The sequence below is a fragment of the Ictidomys tridecemlineatus genome, chromosome 16 (genome assembly GCF_052094955.1).
Source record: "Ictidomys tridecemlineatus isolate mIctTri1 chromosome 16, mIctTri1.hap1, whole genome shotgun sequence".
Lineage (NCBI taxonomy): Eukaryota > Metazoa > Chordata > Mammalia > Rodentia > Sciuridae > Ictidomys > Ictidomys tridecemlineatus.
This window is the reverse complement of record NC_135492.1, coordinates 7,005,429-7,017,378: the sequence shown is the minus strand read 5'-3', so window position 1 is coordinate 7,017,378 and position 11,950 is coordinate 7,005,429. Positions and strand designations below refer to the sequence as shown.

The 11,950-nt window shown below is 52.1% G+C and overlaps 1 pseudogene; it reads left to right on the top strand.

Annotated features, from left to right (window-relative positions):
- Nucleotides 1–580: 580 nt before the first annotated feature.
- Nucleotides 581–11,533, top strand: LOC101968896 (phosphatidylinositol 4,5-bisphosphate 3-kinase catalytic subunit delta isoform-like; annotated as a pseudogene).
- The last annotated feature ends 417 nt before the right edge of the window (nucleotides 11,534–11,950 follow it).

The following is an 11,950-nucleotide window of genomic DNA, read 5'->3' as shown; positions in this document are numbered from 1 at the left end:
CTCATGGAGACCTTGTGTCTAAATAAAATACAAATATAGGCTGGGGATTGGGCTTGGTAGTTACATTCCCTTGGGTTCTATCCCTGTGGAGGAAAAAATCAATAAAAAGGATGGGGGATGTAGTTCAGTGTTAGAGTGTCCCTGGCTTAAATTCCCAGTGTAAAAAATTTAAAATACAAATTTTGTCCAAAGACCATAGCCTTTGGTCTTTCTCGAATCCTGAGTTGTACACTCAGCCATACTGTCATTTGTCCTTGCCAGATGGTGGCCATGATAGCGTCTTCCTGATGTGTAATTTCCAGAGGAAAATTATTTGGTCTATGGCTCTGGGCCCACTGTGAGGAAAACAGATGTGTCCACCAAAGTGAGAGGCAGCCGAGTGCAGACAGTTATCTGGGGCAGTAGGAGCAGCAGCTACCTGGGCAGTGAGGGCCTTGTGGGAGGAGAAAACCATGTGCCCACCTGGGAGCCTTCAGCCCTGAGCCTCACATTGCCTGAGGCCCCCATACACTATTCTCAATGACTCTCTGCCTTTGCTTCCTTTACATGTCACGTGGCCACAGAGAAATAACAATGCAGAATGCCCCTGGGGATTGACTATCTCATGGAATTCTGGACCAAGGAGGAGAAGAATCAGAGTATGGCGGTTGACTTCCTTCTACCCACAGGGATCTACCTGAGCTTCCCTGTGTCCTGCAATGCCAACCTCAGCACCATCAAGCAGGTACTGCCTGGTCTCCTGTCAGCCCTGGGAGCTCAGAAAGACAGAGACATTGTTCCTCACACTTGAGAACCTCAGATATAAATTTTGAAAAATATACAATATCGAGAACTTATATAAAATGGGTGGTTCACCTCCACTTACTATCTGAATTCAGCTTACCCCATGGCAATGTGTTCCCCTCCCTAGTTTCAGCTTACCCCATGGCAATGTGTTCCCCTCCCTAGTTACCAGAGGGCCAGCTACTAGCCTCAGTTTTCCTTAAGCCTCCAGTGCTGGAATGGAACTTTGAAAGTTTGACTCACATTATGCTGTCACTTTAGTGACCACAGTCTGCTCCCAGACACATACGGGCCTTGCAGGAATTTGTCTTTAAAACTGTTGCCAACATAGTGCCCATGATCCTTGGAAAGGGTCCTCAGGTTCATTGAATAAATTTCAGGATGAATTACTGAGTCAAAGCAATGAACATCTGCTTTGGTAGAAGCTGTCCTGTGACTTTCAATGGGGTTGTGCCACTTACAAACTCGGGTTTAATGGGTCATGCCTTGGGCTGCCTGAGGGCAAGAATTTATTTCACAATTTTAAAAGCTATTATTGAGAACAGAAAAAAAATGATAGAAGCAATGGACCACACTTGAGGGATATTTTTTTAATATCCTGGAAATTTTCTCTCTGCCTTCCTCCCATTCTTCCTTAAATTTTTCTACTTCAAAAGTAGCTGGGTGTGTCCCCAAATGTTCTGGTGGCTGAGTCAGGAAGATTATAAGTTCAAAGCCAGCCTCAACAATGTAGTGAGATTCGAAGCAATTAAGTGAGAGCCTGTCACTAAAGAAAATATGAAAAAGAGCTGAGGGTATGGCTCTGTAGTTCAGTGTCCCTGACTTCAATAATAATATTGGCCCATAAAATTTTGGAAAATAAGAATGAGAAGGAAGAGACCTGCCTGTGATCCTGCCATATAAGACAGCCATAGGCACTACCTTAGTCATTTCCTGTTTTCTAACCACATTCTAACTAAATTCTGATTATGAACTTTCATGACTTGTTTTTCTGAGTGACCACAGTAACATCTTGTTCATATTCTAGTTCCTGTAAACATCATTATATGGTTCACTTGATGTGCTTACAGAACTTCAAACAATGTGCCTAAAGTTGAAACACTACAGTAGCAGACTTGTCCCTGGGGTCCCATCTCTCACTTCATTGTGGTTTTGGTTTCTTCATATTTTTATTGATATGAAGCTTTGTGGGCTATGTGTTATGTGTCATAGTGGTTCAGTTCTGCCATGGCTCAAGGCCACCATTGCCTTGGTGGGGTGAAAACAGCCCTAGATAATGTGTCTAAGGTGGGTGTGACTGCTCAGTCCCCAATCTCCACACATCAAGTCCTTCACAGAGCACAGGGACAGGAAGCTTGCTGACTAGCTGGTTGGTCCCAAGGGCCAAAGGGTTTCTAGGGAGCAATGCTTGGGGTCTCCCTTTGCCCTCTATGTGGCTCATGCAGAGTGGGATGCTGAGACTAGAGGCCTCTGCCTGCCTCCCAGCAGCTGTCATGGCCAGCAAGGCTGACCATAACCATTCCTCCCAGATGCTGTGGCACGAAGCCCAGAATGAGCCCCTCTTCCACATGCTCAGTGACCCGAAGGCCTACGTGTTCACCTGTGTCAACCAGACCACAGAGCAACAGGAGCTAGAGGATGAGCAGCAGCGGCTATGTGATATCCGGTCCTTCCTGCCCATGCTGCGCCTGGTGACCCATGAGGGTGACCGCATGGAGAAGCTCATCAACTCACAGATCAGCCTCATCATCAGCAAAGGTAGGGCTCACAGATAAGCCCCCACCTTGGCAAGGTACGACACACCTGGGTGGCTGGTGCCACATGTACCTGCACTGAGCCTGCTCCTTCCCTACAGGCCTCCATGAGTTCGACTGCCTCCAAGACCCAGAAGTGAATGACTTCCGCACTAAGATGCACCAGTTCAGCGAGGAGGAGGCTGCCTGCCAGCAGCAGCTGGGCTGGGAGGCCTGGCTGCAATACAGTTTTCCCCTTCAGCTGGAGCCCTCCACCAGGATCTGTGGGGATAGCAACACCTCTCAAATCTCCAACCCAGACCTGCTGGTCAATGTCAAATTTGAGGGCAGCAGGGTGAGCCCATAGCCCATGTCCTAGGAAGGCTGCCCCAGCTGTGGCACATGGGCTGCTGTGCCCATGGGGACCTTCCACTGATAAGACACTCCAGTGTCCCAGGCCCCCAAATTTCCCTTCATTCACTGGCATCACACGGCATTTTCCAGGTATGCAGGCATGCAAGGGGTGTAGTCAAGCATCCCACAAGGTAAGCTCACCAAGGCTGAATTGGTCCCTTAATTCACTGGACAAATATTTCCTGGGTTTCTGCTGTTACTTTCACCAGTGAATGACCCAGGCCCTGCCCTTGTGGGGCTCACACTTGGGGATACCCAATAAAGGCAGGCACGTGGCCTTGCCCCTTTTCCCCAGAAGCCCATGGTCCTGAGAGCAGCATGCCAACACTCCCTCCTCCCCACAGGAGAGTTTCACCATCCAGGTGTCCACCAAGGATGTGCCCCTAGCGCTGATGGCCTGTGCCCTCCAGAAGAAGACCAAGGTGTACCAGCACCTCACAATGGAGCAGCCTGAGGACTATGTGCTGCAGGTGAATGGGTGGCATGAGTACCTCTATGGCAGCTACCTGCTCTGTCAGTTCAAGGTGAGGCCTGCAAGGAGCCCTCTGCACTCCTGGATCCCTACCACTCTAGAAGGGGCCAGCATAGGAGTGAGAGAGCCAGACTGTGGGTCTCTCTTGGTTCCAGGGAATGGATATACCACCCATTGACAGTTCAATCTTACACTCTCATCTCAGTAAATATGCAGCTGCCTGAACAGTGGACAGACCCCCCACCTGACCATGGTGCACTCCTTTTCTATCCTTGCCATGTGGGATGAGCAGAGCAAACCGGCCCCTCAGGTCCAGAAACCACGCACCAAACCGCCCCCCATTCCCAGGAAGAAGGTGAGATGATGTTCTCCCATTTCTTACCCTCTTTCTCTTCCTACCTCCTTTTGACCAATCCTAGAGCCTCTTGGGCAGCATCAGGGCTAGGCGTTGATCCAGGGGACTTTGGATGGTGCATTCCTTTTGGAGAGTCAGGGCCTGGAGCTGACACCCAGGGTAGGGTCCTGTCTGAGCTACTGCAATCCCAAATTGCCTACTTCTCTACAGATCTCAGGGGGGGCTGGGGCCCCTGGGCCCCTGTGTGGCAGATTGGTAAAGATGGTATTGGTGACAGGTTTCTAAACCTTGCCACAAATTTGGGACCCTCTCCTCTTCTCCCCAGCCTTTCAGCAGCCAGGGGAATGAGCTGGGATTTAAGCCCCTCTCCTCTCCTCTCTAGCCTTCCTCTTTGTCCCTGTGGTCACTGGGGCAGCCTTTCTGCATTGAGATGATCCAGGGTAGCAAAACCAATGCTGATGAGCAGATGAAGGTAGGGGCTTGGGTACCAGGTGAGTGGACAGGTGTTTTTTTTTTTCCACAAACAGGGTGTGCTGTAGCCTGGAGGGGCAGCAGAGAAAGAATAGTGGGAGGGTGTCACACGAAAGTCACCTGGACACATTACTCATTATCTCTGCCTGGATTGGCTGTGAACCACTTCCAAACAATAAGAGAGGAGGGGAGCAGGCCAGCAGGCCAGGGAGGCCAATTAATGGAAACCTGGGCCAAGCAACTTGTGGGTATTTGACTTTGGTGGAGCTTGTGGAATCAGGCACAGCCCATTGAAGTAGGAGGCCCAGTCAGAGATGTATAAGGTACCATAGAAGCTGGCTGCAGCTGGGCTGAGGTGCTTCCAGGGGTTACCAACCCAGTGGTGCCCAGAGTCTGGGGGACACTGCACATGGTTCCCCCTGGAAGCTGAGCCCCCATGGGCTTGGAAAACAGTGCCCTGTTGTCTCTTCAAAAAGCACTTTCATGGCTTCTCTGCACTTTGAACCACCTTCAGAGGTGGATTTATTGTCCCACTTCTGGGAGGTGATGCCTGTCTGGGCACACAGAGTGTAGCATGTCTTGTCTGGATCTCTTTTTTGGCATTACTTTACAATCTGGGAAGGGGGTGTGTGTCTTCAGGAGTCACGGAGGATTGGGTGGGAGCAGCTCTGGGGATGGGCTGGCAGGTTAGAACTGGAACAGGTACACTGGAGATTGGAGCCACATGGGGCTCAGAAGATGCTAGGCATGAAGGTAGCTAGAGATGTTATAACCAGAATGGACCCTGGAACTCCTGAACCCTGATGAGAAAACAGGTTCTGAGTTGACCCACAGAGTCAAGTGGACTGAGACTGGCTTGCCCCAGTGCAGCCTGGGGTACAAATGCCCCAAGACACCTGTACCACTGAGCTGCCAGCCTACATTCTGCTGGACCACTCTCAATGCAAGAAGTAGATTTGGACCCCTGTGTAAATGAGGACTTTCAAGGAGAGGATTGGAACTTTAGATGAGGTGGGACCTTCGCTCCCTCACCCATGCACTGTACCCCTTCCCCAGCTGGTGGTGCAGGCTGGGCTCTTCCATGGCAATGAGATACTGTGCAAGACGATGTCCAGCTTGGAGGTGAGTGTGTGCTCAGAGCCCATGTAGAAGCAGCATCTGGAATTTGACATCAACATCTGTGACCTGCCGTGCATGGCCGGCTCTGCTTTGCACTCTATGCGGTGATGGAGAAGGCCAAGAAGGTGCACTCTAGCAAGAAAAAGTCCAAGAAGGTGGTGGGTTGGGCTGACTGAGAGAAGCCCAGGCCTCAGACACCGGTGAAACTCATTGCTGAGGCCTCTTGCCATCCTGCTCCCACAGGCAGGCACCCTGAGAACAGGGTCCTGGGAGAGCCTGGGGACCCCAGTCTTTCTGCCTGCCCTAGTCTGGCTCCTTAGTCTGGCTTCCTGTGCTGCCTGAGTAACAGCTCATGAGTTGCCTGACTTGAAATATCTAGCCCAGACCTGTGGTCCTTAGGGGTCCTGGAAGCAGCTCCTTTGGTGGAAGGACAGTATTCTCAGGGGTACAGAAACGATGAGTTAGTGGCTGCCTGGGGAGAGTGTGGCTGGGCCCCAAGTCACTAGACCCAGAATGTGACTTGCTCCTTGTCCTGGGCCAGCTATGGGACTGGTGAGCTTACTCAAGTGTCTCTGGATGCTGGGTGTGAAGATGCAGGCAGCCAGGAAGGAATCTTGCTGGCTTAATTACTTAAACTCTGATAGGAAAGAGATAGTGGGTCCTTCTCCTCCTCCTGGGTCTAACTTGGAGACCTTCCATGCAGTCTGGATCTTCTCTCCTGGTTGGCCTGGAGACTGGTTTCATTCTGCATATGAACAAGAAGAGGCTTACTCTGATCTGTAGTATCCTTCTCCAGGACTGCCCAATCGCCTGGGCCAACCTCATGCTGTTTGACTACAAGGACCAGCTCAAGACTGGGGAGCTCTGCCTCTACATGTGGCCCTCTGTCCCAGGTGGACCCAGGCCCAGCAGGGAGAGGCACTTGGAGGGTAAGGCATCCAGAACTGGTTCCCCTACAACTACATCTCTCCCTGCCTTCAGATGAGAAAGGAGACCTGCTGAACCCCATGGGTACCATGCATAGCAATCCCAACACAGAGAGTGCTGTCACCCTGGTCATCTACCTGCCCGAGGTGGCCCCTCACCCTGTGTACTACCCTGCCCTGGAGAAGGTCAGTGAGGTCCTTCTTGGAAGCTGAGTGCTAACCAGGAGCTTTCCTGGAGCTCCTCAGACGGGGTCCCTGGCCACCCCAGGCTTTGCCCATTGCTGGGGGCTGGATCATCATGATGATTTGAGGCCTTCCAGTAGCTATGTGGCCCACCAGGGGATGTTCGTGATGTCTGATGACATTTTGCTGTCACAGCCAATAGGAGAGGTGCTACTGGCCTGTGGCAGGCTGAGCTTGGAGATGCTACTGAACGCCCTGCAGTGTGCAGGAGGGCTCCCACCAGGAAGAGTGGTTGGCAGTAGTGCTAAGGTGCAGACGCCCTGCCTAGAGCCCTGCCAATGCTGGCCTAGGCCTGGGGAGCTCACAGCAGGTACACTTGTTGCAGATTCTAGAGCTGGGTCGTCACAGGGAGCATGGGCCTACCACCAAAGAGGAGGTGAGCTGGGGTGCTGGTGGGGCATGGAGCCATGTGCTGGGCTGGAGGCCTCACTCTGCCTGTGCCCCTTAGAAGCTGCAGCTGCAGGGAATCCTGGAGCAGTGGGGGTCGAGAGAGCTGTATGAACATGAGAAGGACCTGGTGTGGAAGATGCGGCATGAAGTGCAGGAGCACTTCCCAGAGGCTCTGGCCTACCTGCTGCTCGTGACTAAGTGGAACAAGCACGAGGATGTGGCCGAGGTGGGTGGAGAGGGGCACCAGGGGCATAGCTGGAGTAGAGAGATAGCAGTGGGCCCCCCACCATCTGCATAGCGCCCTCCAGATGCTCTACCTGCTGTGCTCCTGGCCTGAGCTTCTGGTCCTGAATGCCCTGGAGCTGCTGGACTTCAGCTTCCCTGACTGCCACGTGGGCTTCTTTGCCATCAGGTCCCTGCGGAAACTGACATGAGTCCCAGCTGGGCACTGAGGCCCACAGGCTGCCAGCTCCTCACTAAGACAGCTTGCCCTGGCAACCTGGAAGTGGGTGCTGTGTGGAGATGAGCATAGGCTGGCCTCATCCTCTTTCCAGTCACCTGCCAGCTGGAGACCTGCTTCCTGAGTTTCAGAACCCCAGACTCAACCAGCCTTCCTCCCCTACAGGGATGACGAGTTTTTCCAGTGTTTGCTGCAGCTGGTGCAGGTCCTCAAGTACAAGTCCTACCTGGACTTCGAACTGACCCAATTCTTGTTGGACCGGGCTCTGGCCAACGGAAAGATTGGCCACTTCCTATTCTGGCATCTTCGGTAGCTGGATGCACCCCTGCTGATTCCTTGGGAACCTAGAAAAGCCATGAGGGATGAGGTTCTCCTGGCCTGCTGACCTCATGTTTACTGGGCTGGGGAGGGGCTATGTGCCACTCTTGGCCATTCTCAGCCCCATCTCCTCCCTCCAGCTTTGAGATGCATGTGCCGTCCGTGGCCTTGCGTTTTGGCCTCATCATGGAGGCCTACTTCAGGAGCAGCACCCACCACATGAAGGTGCTGATGAAGCAGGTGAGGCTCAGAGTGCCTGTGCCTGAGGCGGGCTCCCCTTCCAGGCCCCTTTACAGTCATACTTCTGGTTCTGGCTCAGGCTTATGTGCACTACTGCTACTCCATTCTGCCCACCAGGCAGAAGCACTGAGCAAGCTGAAGGCCCTGAGTGACTTTGTGAAGGTGAGCTCCCAGAAGACCATCAAGCCCCAAACTAAGGAGCTGATGCACTTGTACATGTGCCAGGATACTTCCTAGAAGCCCTTTCATACTTTCAGTCCCCATTGGACCCCAGCATAATGCTGGCAGAAGTCTGGTGAGCCCCAGGCCTAGCCCCACCTGTAGCCAGGCCTTAAGCCCCCTCCCCCACCCTAAGCCCCCAACCGCCCAGGCAAACACTGCCCTCTGCCTGCAGTGTGGAAAGGTGCACCTTCATGGACTCCAAGATGAAACCTTTGTGGATCATGTATAGCAGTGAGGAGACAGGCAGTGGTGACAGCGTTGGCATCATCTTTAAGAACGGGGATGGTGAGCCAGGGTGGGCAGGGGACATGCCTTGGCCTTCTTACCTAGGCCCATACTGTTCTGTGGTAGGGCCCCAGGGGTCCCCTGAGAAGATAGAGCTCAGATACTCTGAGCCTTGCATGGGTTTATAACCCACTAGAAACTCTTGTTCTTCCAGACCTCCGCCAGGACATGCTGACTCTGTAGATGATCCAGCTCATTGACGCCCTGTGGAAGCAGGAGGGCCTGGACCTAAGGTGGGGCCTCTATCCATCACCTGTTTGTTTGGGTTTGTAACAGGCCTCAGAGCCTGCGCCTCTGGAGGAGTTCCTGGTCTAAGCTGACACCTCCATGTTGGCTGTGAGAGCAGCTGTTCTTACAAGAGGGGTAGGGCAGCTGGAGGGGTTTGGGTAAGGCCATTCCTGGTGCTCAGCTCCTATTTCCTGGCTTCCTACCCCTTGGGGAGCAGTGCCAACTTCTTCCAAGCCCGCTGACTCATTCTCTTCAGAGCAAACATGACCCCAGCCAAGGTGTGCTCTGCAACTTGGGTGCCAGTTCTGTGTCTCTGAGGCACCTTCCCCAGGGCCCCACACCCCGTCTGGCATCCTCAGGAATTTGAGTAGTGTTCCCTGTGGTTTTGCTGGGCGCCCCAATTTCCAGGGGGTTCCAGTAGCCCCAGAGAATTTTCTTAACCATAGTGTCTGCCTGTGCCTCCTCTCATGTGCTAGGATGACCCCCTACAGCTGCCTACCCACTGGTGACTGCATGGGCCTCATTGAGGCAGTGCAGCACTTGGACACCATTGCCAACATCTAGCTGAACCAGAGTAACCTGGCTGCCATGGCTGCCTTCAACAAGGATGCCCTGCTCAATTGGCTCAAGTCCAAGAACCCTGGGTAGGCTTTCTTATTCCTGAGAGAGGCTCAATAGAGTGAAAGGTGAGGGAAGGCCTGTGACAGTTTCCATGGCTGCTTTGCTCAGCTGAGCACTGGCCCACATCTGATTTGAGGCAGGACAGAGAAGGTCACTGTTCCCGTGTGTCCATTTTTCATGGCTGTGTTATGCCACTCAACTCTTTGGGCATTAAAACCACCACCATGTTTAGTCACAAATATGCAGCTTGAGTGGGTTCTGCTGAGTGTTTCTGCTGTGGTTTGAAATAGCTGGTGCTATGGCTAGCATCTGTGATATTGCCTGAGCCCAGAGCATCTACCAAGGGCCCAGTCACACACCTAGGGACTTGGCTGTCAATTATACCTCTTTATGCAGCCTCTCTTTATCTAACACATAGACCTTGGCTTCTCTGCATGGTATTGTGTGGAAGAAGGGGGCAATTTCAAGCTGGGCATGGTGATCTATGCTCCAGAATAATGCCTTCCTTGTTGATTAACACAAGGCCAGATTCAAGAGAAGGGAAAATATAAGGAGCCCTGGATTTCAATCTTCCCCACCCAGAGAAGCCCTGGATTGAGCCATTGAGGAGTTCACCCTCTCCTGTGCCGGCTACTGTGTGGAAATATATGTACTGGGCATTGGTGACCTGCACAGTGACAACATCATAATCCGTGAGAATGGGCTGGAAAGGGGCACTGTGTTCAGCTTCCCAGTGAGCTTGTTCTACATCCCTGGCCCAGTGGCCTCTCTGCACTACCCACAGCTCCCAGAAGAGTGCCCCAAGTCCTGATGACTTCCTCTAACCAGAACCTCTCTTTGTGAAGCCTATTTAGTAGCTGCCCTTCTCTCCCCTCTGCTATTTCATATTGACTTTGGACACTTTCTGGGGAATTTCAAGACCAAGTTTGAAATCAACTGTGAGCGAGTCCCATTCATCCTCACCCATGACTTTGTCCACGTGATTTAGCAGGGAAAGACTAGTAATAATGGGAAGTTTGAAAGGTGAGGGTGCCCAGGGCCCCAGTGAGGGGACAGTGTCCAGACAGGGCAGGGATGGGGACATACCCTCAGCCTAACTTCTGCCTCCACCCTGGGGGTGCTGCCTTCTCTGCAGGAGCACTCCAATCTCAGAGTACCCTGTTGGGCAGTGCAAACAGGAGGTCCATGGGAGGTGTAGGAGGCAGGCCAAGGCAGGGGCATTGGTTATAGGATCTGGGTACACCCATAATATGACCAGGGGCAGACACTCAGGGCAGGTGGTGGCTGGATGCAGAACCCCTGCTGGTTTGGGAGAGGGGGTAGCTGGGAGGACCCAGGGCTTTATCTATATCCTCCTTCTCTGCAGGTTTCAAGGCTACTGTGAACATGCCTACAGCATTCTGTGGCACTATGGGCTTCTCTTCCTCCAACTCTTTGCTCTGATGCAGGCAGCAGGCCTGCATGAGCTCAGATCCTCCAAAGACATACAGTATTTGAAGGTATGCAAGCACAGGGACACACCAGACTGGAGGCCAGGGTCCACCACATACTTCTCAAGGCCTGCCTGAACCTCTAGGGTTGTGGAGGAGCCTGCCTGCCCTTTGTATAGTATAAAAAAATGAGCTTGGCAGAGCTCATCCTGGTCAGAGTACATCTTGCCCAAACAGCTCAGGGACCTAGGAGGTTCAACTCACAGATGGGGGCCCTCATGCTGTCCCAGGCCAAGCAGTGCAGTATGGTGGGAGGTGGCCAGAGTGGTGTGCTCCCTTAGGCTAGTCCCGCCCAGTTGCAGGTGAACTGTGATCTTGTTTGGCCATCCCATGTGTCCTCAGTGTCTTTCATGCATGAAATAAAGTCCCTTGTAGATTTGCAAGACATTTTTCATTTCTGTCTTTTCAGTTGGTGAGAGGCAGAGTGGGAGGGGGTGTTTTCCCTAAAGCTTCTCCTGCCTTTCTCTCAGCTAAGGTAAGGCCACCTGACCATCTGCTTGCAGTTCTTTTAGAAAGGAATTTCAACAACCTGAGGGTGCAGGAGTATAGGGAGGCAGAAGGGATTGCAGATGCAGCAGGGTCAGGACCCCTGAATGTTGATACAGTTGTGATGATTGTGTTCCAGGACACTCTGGTGCTGGGGAAGACAGAGGAGGAGGCACTGAAGCACTTCAGGGTGAAGTTCAATGAAGCCGTGAGGGAGAGCTGGAAGACTAAAGTGAACTGGCTGGCACACAACCTGACCAAAGACAACTGGCAATAGTGGCCACCTCTGAGCTGCCACAGGCTGGGAAACCTGTTCTGAGGACAGCTACCCTGGGGTGTCCTAGATCGGGCATCACACCTGTCCTGCACCTCATGGGAAAGAACAACACAATTGCCTTTTGTTTACACTAGTTATTTCGACAGACAAGAAATGTTTAAAGATCATGGGGAAATGTGATGGACATTATTATCCAAAGTAGATGTACAAAGACACAAATTTGTGAAAATATACTTTGTATACAACAATACATAGAAAAAATTGTGTTTTATTTGTGTAAAAGGAATTATAATATATTCCACTGTCATACATATATAAAAAAAACTATAATAAAGAACCAAACAGCCAGGGCTGGGGTTGTAAGCTCAGTAGTAGAGTGCTTGCCTTGCACGTGTGAGGCGCTGATTTTAATCTTCA